An 8,341-nucleotide genomic window follows, 5' to 3' on the forward strand; every position below is an offset into this window, starting at 1 on the left:
CACACACACACACACACACACACACACACACACACACACACACACACGGGGAGAGAGTATTATTGGCTTCCACAAGGCTTTCTTACTGATAGCACTGTATTGTGATTACCTGAGAGTCTTGTATTGAAAACAGGTGAAAGCAAATAATTAGTTGAGTGTATTTTTGGGTTGCCAAGATATTTCTGGTTAGTTATTTTACTGAGCTAGCCTCAGCTGGTGCCAGTTTGATGAAGATAGAGTTATATTCCACTTTATGCATCAGGAGTAGGCTTTGAAATTGCATATAAATCAAATCTCCATTTAAAAGTAGTTTGTTTTTAATGGACCTCATGATGAATACTTCCTTCTATCTTCATTTATCTTTGCAAATTTGAATTCTGTAACTTTTTTTTTTAGATACAAGATAAACCTTTTATTTAAAAAAATGAATCCAGTAGTTTTTCTAGGATGTTAGAGAAATCTGGAGAAAAGTGGGAAGGGAGAAGGGGAATAGAAAGCTTGAGGTAAGGAATAAAATAAACTGAGGGAATAAAAACTGACACCTGGGGACAAACCCTACATATACTAGTCTTTTTAATGCTTTCTTCTTTTTCTTTGCATTTGCCTATGCTGTTTATATTTGGGTACAATTTAAATTTTGTTTCAATTAGTCTTTTTTCTTTCAGATTTTTATTTTTGTGAAAGAACAAAAGAAACTTCAAAATAAAGGATGACCAGTAGTCACAGATACCCTCTAACTAGAAACAATTACCTCTTTACAGTCCGTACAAATGTGTACCAATGAATCAGCAAAAAGATATGTCTGTAATTTTGTCTGTAAATACATGAGTTCAAACAGTACAATCACATGGAACACATTGTAGGGGTAATTCATTACCACAGTGAAAATGACCCACCATGCTACATACATAACATACTCTGTAATAGGCTTTGTGGGGGAAATTGCCATTTTACAGAGAGATGCTTTTGCTAATAGTTACTTAGACTTTTCTTAAGTATGTAGTATATTTGACACTAATTGAAGTATTTCTTTATGCCCAAAAAGTTTCTGTGTAAAAAGCTTCTTTATAATGTAAATATTACATATGGATAGCCAATTCAAATATTTATTGGGACAGATGAGTGCTTTCACTATGAGAGTTAGCTAGGATTGGGGAGGTATGTAAGTAGTGATTCAGAGTGAAATGGATTTCTTACTATAAATTACAAAAAAATTTAAAAACACAGTGAAGTTATCAGTGAGATAACGCTTTGTGAGTTTTGCTTTAATTAATTTGAGAGGCAGCTGTACAGTTTCTCTCATACGAGCAGAACTTGTTTAGTCTATTGAGCTTAAGAATGGGCCAATCATTTTGAAGGTTGTGAATTGTCCTAAATCCTTCATGATTTGGGTAAAGTCCATTTGTACCATCTGCAAGTGTGCAAATTACTACATAAAATATCAGTAACAATAATAAATAATAATAATAATAATAAAGCATTTCCTGCTATAAAAGCCATTGTTCAGAAAATATTAAACTGAATGAGACTTGGGTCAAACTCAAGCTTACAGACAATGCAGCTGGATAGAAGTATCTTTAGTTCACAGAAATTATGATACCTTCTTTGGAGACATAGTATTCTCATTCTATTAATAAAAATAAACAATATTTAAGACGAAGTCAGTCTCTTTTCCAGTTTAATTAAAGGGATGTTTGATTTTAATGCTTCACAGAATTTACTTTGTCCCTAACCAAATATGCAATCATAATTAAATGAACTGTAGGCAATGTTGCAGATTCCAAATCCTTTCCTTCCCACGCTTCAGGGAATGGATGCACTATGAACATTAACATTTGTGTGCAAATATGTAAGGCTAAATAATCATCTTTTTCCACCAAAAAGTGGTATGTGGTTTAAAAAATAGCCTACAAAAGACTAAAAAAACATCCATGGTGAGACCTAATTACATATAGATTATAAATTGAGTTATTTTGATTTTTCATATCAAATAAAGTCTGATATATGGAACAAAAGACACTAGTTTTTTTAAGCCTCTGTAAGCATAGTGATTTCAACAGAATACATTTTATTTAATTTTCTTACTTGTCCATTTCATATCATGCAACCATGGCTATTTTTAGGGGCATTAAAGCAGTTCTTTGCTTAGAATTTCCTGTATTTGGCTGATCAGAATATATGGGAAAGTGTATATGAAGAGTAGATCATAGGAACCATCCTAGAATCACTGTGACAGAATTTCATGGAGGTATAGCTGGGCACCGGCTGGCAGGTATGTGGGAATCCTAGGGTTACTCTGATGATGTTCCAGACTTGGCAAGTTTCCTCAAATTTATTTCATTAACAACCTGCTCCTCAGTGACATTTATTTTGCATAATATGAAGCTCCCTAAGTATTTTTTTAAAGATTTTATTTATTTATTCATGAGAGACAGAGAGATAGAGAGAGGCAGAGGGAGAAGCAGGCTCCCAAGGAGCAGGGAGCCCGATGCGGGACTCGATTCCAGGACCCTGGGATCATGACCTGAGCCAAAGGCAGACGCTTAACCATCTGAGCCACCCAGGCGCCCAAAGCTCCCTAAGTATTAATCAACATTATCTCCAAATGAATAACATTGATTTAGTATCCATTTAATATAGAATGACAAATTCATTCTAAGGAATTAAGAATTAGAGTGTATACACTAAAAAATATAATTTTCATAAAAGATTTCATAAAGAACAATAAATAAGTAGTTATGTGTGTGAGAGAAGCTTTTTAAGTCAAGAGAGTTATAAGAAAACTTATTCTGAAGATTTGGATATGCAGGAATTTGACATGTAAGTACTGTGTCAAAATCACTGTTGGACACATTAGGTATCTCAGTGAATCATTGTTGAACAATTGTGTCCTATATGACCACTGAACTTGTAACATAGAGCACACAGACTTTCTAGTTGTTTATTATCATTGAAACACAGTGCAAGGTGTAAAGAGACAAGGCCTAAGCTACTCATGCACATGCAGAATGAGGAATGGTCTTCTTCCCTCTTGAGGGCATTGACACATTCCCAGTTCATTCAAACAACACTGCTAAAAAGAGAACTGGATGAGGCTATGTATAGCTTGAGCAGGAAGACTTTCATGTTCTAACCTGACACTCAAGATTTCCAAAGCCTTGCTTCTGATCTCAATGCTCAAATCCTGCTACTCTATAGTCATAATGGCAACTACAGCTTCCAATAGACCATATAGTAATTTTTGACTCCTCCCTCTCCCTATTCCCCTCATTTAATCTATCAGTAATTCTGGTGACTTTACTTTCAAAATATCCCCACTACGTCTCACATCTCTACTGTCATAAACTTGGAATATTGCAACAGCCATCAAACAGGTCCCTCTGATGCTGACCAAGCCAAAATCATGCTTTTGAATTGTATCATGTACCCTTTCCATATAAATACAGCGGTTTCCTTGAGAGTAAAAGTGTTGGTATTTGAAATGGCCACAGCAAAGCCACCTCTGCTTTCCCACAGTACTCCCTGTCTCCCTCTGCATAGGTTGTTTTTATCCATAGCACTTTTCATCACATCATCTAACTTGTTATCTGTTTCACTTAGTTATTTCTGTATTATTTGATTGCTTTATTGATTATTGATTCCTCTCAACAGACTACATGCTCCATGAAATCAGAGATTTTTGTATACAGACACTCGTGTGTGTGTGTGTGTGTGTGTGTGTGTGTGTGTGTGTGTATTCTTTACCCTGTCCCCAAGAAACCTGTCTAGCACCCTGCTGGTGTTCAATAAATAATTTTATAATGTTAAATAAAAATCTGTAGTTACACCACAGAATGTTACTACCTCAGAAAATAGAGGTAAAGGATGTGTCCACAGGATGACCAACAATTTTAGGCCCTTCCTGTGCAATGACATAGTAATGGCACTCATATTAGCCTTATTATGCTTTACCTTGAATTATATTAATTTGAAATCACATCTGTGTTAACCAGATTGTAAATTCCTTGAGGGCAGAGGGAGTCAGGTCTGGAATTTTAATTTTACCTAAGCTTAAAGAAATGTAGTGTTTTCTCTAAATGCTCAGGAGAGCTGTGGAGGGGACTTGTGTCTGTTCCCTCTGCTCTTATACTTCTGACTCAGAAGATTTTACACTTCATATTATCCCTCCAACACTGCCACAATCCTTTGCACAGAGTAGAAAAATACATTAACTATTTCTTGACTTATTGCTTCCTATGTAATCCTTTGGTTCAGAGAAACATATGACTTCCTTAGTTCTGGAGTGAATTGTTTGAATAAAACAGCCCAAATCCATGTGAGTGTACACGGTTTCTAAAGACATTCAAGATGACTGGATCATTTTCCCCGCTATGGCCGACACCATGAGATCTTCACATTGCTGTCAACTAATTCTTATTGCAAGAGGCAGTGTTAGACAGAAAGAAAAAGGCTTCCAATGCATTATTTCTCCACTACATGCCCAGAAGGATGCTAAGCATAATAAAGGACACTAAAGAGGGGAACAATTGGATTTGAATCCAATTACTGAGAAATGCTGACATTAATCTAACAAGGAAGTCATTTTATGCAGAATTATTTGGGTCAAAATATTGTGATTGTATCTTATACATTTAAAATTTGGTTATTGATAACAAGTTATATTATAAGGGATTATTTTATTAAATAATTTTTTAACAGTTTAAAGAAAGAATATTAGCTGTTCCTGGCCAAAACTAGAAATATTTATATTGAAAAGAAAATTTCCCTGTCTTCCCCCTTATTCTCCAGTGGCTGAGTAGATATTTTAGAGTAAGTAAGTTCATTAGTCTATGACAGAGTTTTAAACACAAAGGAGAAAACTATGAAATTCAATTTTTAATATGAAACTATCTTGTATATTGCCTTTATGCACGTGCACGTTTGTGCACACACATACACACACATACACACAAATGGTAATTTGAGAGAACAAGTTATTTCTTTTGTTAATGAAATATCTTTATTCATTTTGTAAGGTAGAGTTGTGCTATCTGAAGGTGAATTTTTAACTTTCATAACCTCATCGAATGTTGAAAAGAGAGTAATTCACTGTGGCAAGGAGTTTATGTTCATTTAAAGGAGAAACAAATGGCAAGCACTAGGATCTCAAGTATTTTAGTTCTACCTTCATTTTTAAGTCTCTAATATCTACTTTTAGTCATAGCAGCTTTTAGATTAAAGTGGTTTAACTACTTTACTATAACATGGTAGCATTCTATTACATTTTCCTCTTGATTATTTACTTATAAAAGTTAATAAAGTTATAGATTCTTGCAGAATGAAATACAAACACTTAAAAATCTTCATCTGAACTCTTGCATACATGTGGATAGGGTGACAAAAACTCAGTTAATAGAACACCCCAAATATGACCACCATTTGGGTTTGAGGAAGGGAAGATTAGAAAGAGAAACACTAGCATGTCTAATAATAATATATGGAATCAATAATGATAAACTTTCCATAAAATAATCCTCCTTTGGTAAAATAAATAAGTGCTAAAATTTTGTAGTTCCAGTAAACCATTTAACAATGCTTCCATGTAACTATGAATTTCAAAGAAGAGTCAGTATAATAATATGCATTTGCTCTTGAAGATAAGTTCCTTGGGAAAAAAATGGCCAAAAATTTAGCCTATGGTCTTTGTCTATATAATGAATTTAATATAAATGTAAAAAGATCATGGAACTGTGGAATAATTTGGAAGTAAAATAAACAGCATATCAGTATGGGAATTATTTCCAATTTATGAAATGCCCATGGTTTGTCACTTGATAGGGGACTTTTTCTTTCTCTGACTCCCTTAGGGATAAACTAGATCCCTAATGGCAGTGCACAGAAAGGAAGGTGTTATTTTCTTCTTGTTTATTGTTTAGTCTTTAAGTATAAAACATCAGCTTTCTCAACAATCTCAAAAACCCAATTACATGATTTCACCTGCTCAAAATTTAATTTATTGCTAATGGAATCACAGAAAAATGTTTCCATGGTTTATGGAATGTAGAGTCAAGTAAGTAAGGCAAATTGCTATTGAAGAGGAATTATTGATTTGCCTGTTACAATAGGTGCATTTCAGTTTTGATACATGGAATTTTATTTCTATTACAGAAATAATTTATATTTAAGCCTTCAGTCTTGTGTTACCTTCCTTGGCCTATATTGGTTTAAACCAGGTGGGACAGTTGTGCCTGAACTTCTCATCTCTTGCTCTCTTTTGAAAACCTTATTTGACTCAATGCTGTCCAATCTGGGCTTGAGAAGTTATAAAAAGAGTTATAACTCACTTGGCAAACTTTTGCAAAAATCTTTATTTATCCTGTCTTCATATTTACTGTCTGAACATTGGGATACTGGACACATTGAAATGTAATTCCCTCTTAGCCCTAATGTCTCTGAATATATGAAATTATTTTTAACTCTCTGTCGAATAACCATGGGTATATATTGAAATCTGTAGATGACTTTCATCATAAAATGTTATGACTAAGTACTTGGATCATTTACCAACTAGCTTAGTTGATTTACTACAACAAAATTATTAAACAAAAACCTTAGCAAGTCAGAATTAATTTTTCCTGTATTGTACTCTCATTGTACACTCTGCTTCTGTAAAAGTGTTTCTTCCTCAGTTGTGGATTTTAACTGTATTCTTGGTACATCAGTCTATCTCACATGATTGGAAAAATTATGAAGAGCAAGGAATTAAGGAGTTCTTTTTTATCTCCATTATACCTGGCCTCAATGCTGTTGTAAATAATACCATCCTCCATTTCTTGAGTATTACTCTTTGTATGTAATATCTTGATTCCCCCAGAAAAGAATTCATTATTTTATTATCTTATTCTGCAGTTGAGAAAACAGGTTCAGAAATATTTTTTCACTTGCCATAAATGACACAGCTAGTAAGGAGTGGAACTGGGTTATTTTTTAGATCTCTCTGATGCTAAAGGTCAAGAACCTTCTAATATGATAGGCTTTGATTTTTCAACACAGATGAATAAAATAACACTTTTGAATCAAATGCATTTTTTTCTTGGAAACATTGTATACCTAAAAGTCTCCCCAAATGTGGCTATTTTATCTAAGAACTCTAAAGATAAATAAGCAAACACAATGAAATTATCCATGTTGAACCTCAACTTTATTATCTCCCAAATGGGGACCTCACATCAAGATGTGGTGAGAGTTAATTGAGTGCAATTATGTGACCTCAGATCACTTATGCACTTGCCATAGAGACATTCTCAATGGTTGTTAAATTACATTTTAGTTTTGTTTTTTTGTTTTTTTTTAAGATTTTTATTTATTTGAGAGAGAGAGAAACAGCATGAGAAGGGAGAGGATCAGAGGGAGAAGCAGGCTCCCCGCTGAGCTGGGAGCCCGATGCGGGACTCGATCCCAGGATTCCGGGATCATGACCTGAGCCGAAAGCAGTCGGCTTAACCAACTGAGCCACCCAGGCGCCCTGGTTGTTAAATTATTATTATCTTCATCATCATCATCATCACCACCACCACCACCACCACCACCACCACCATCATCCTTTAGTACTATTTGTACATAAAGCTCAAACATATCTTGATTCAGAGGCAGTTCTTGTTTTTAGGATGGCTGTACCAGAAATTTATAAATATCACAATGTATTCCTTTGTAGTTGTTTTAAAAGCAACTCATGACAGTTTTTCATATCTTTTACTTTTGATAAATGCCTTAACTTTTAAAAATTATTGTACATTCATTGTGTTTATGTGGGAGAAAAAGACAGGAGCCAAAGTTTTAAAAGTATATTTCTTAACTTGCTTTTTTTCCAGCTAAGCATCATGAGAAACAATTGAGTTTATGTTACACATTTTAACATAGAACTAATATTTTAACATAGAACTTCTGTATGTAAAGTTCCATATTTTAGTAGGGATTAATAAATAATTGTTGAAAAATTAAGAAATTAGGCCCTTTTGTGTTTAATATAATGCTACCATTCTAGGCTGAAGTTACTTATATTTTCAATGTCATATCTGATTATTAAAACTAAACTAGCCATTAAGAAGAGCATAACTGTAACAATAATAATACTTATCTTCATTAAGTTGCTGTCTTTACCAAGTTACTTCCTTAACATAGAGCCAGTAAATGGGAGAGCCAAGACAGACACCTATGGATTTCAAATCAATTTTGGTGCTACACCATTTTTAGCACATTATACTGGCAGACAGTTTGGTAAACTATTCTAAACTTTGGGAGATGCATATTTGATAATTCAGACTAACTCATGTAAATGGACTAAAAAAGGATATAAAAGGAT

The sequence above is a fragment of the Callorhinus ursinus genome, unplaced genomic scaffold (genome assembly GCF_003265705.2).
Source record: "Callorhinus ursinus isolate GAN/ISIS: 27379988/994484 unplaced genomic scaffold, GSC_fseal_2.0 scaffold39, whole genome shotgun sequence".
NCBI lineage: Eukaryota > Metazoa > Chordata > Mammalia > Carnivora > Otariidae > Callorhinus > Callorhinus ursinus.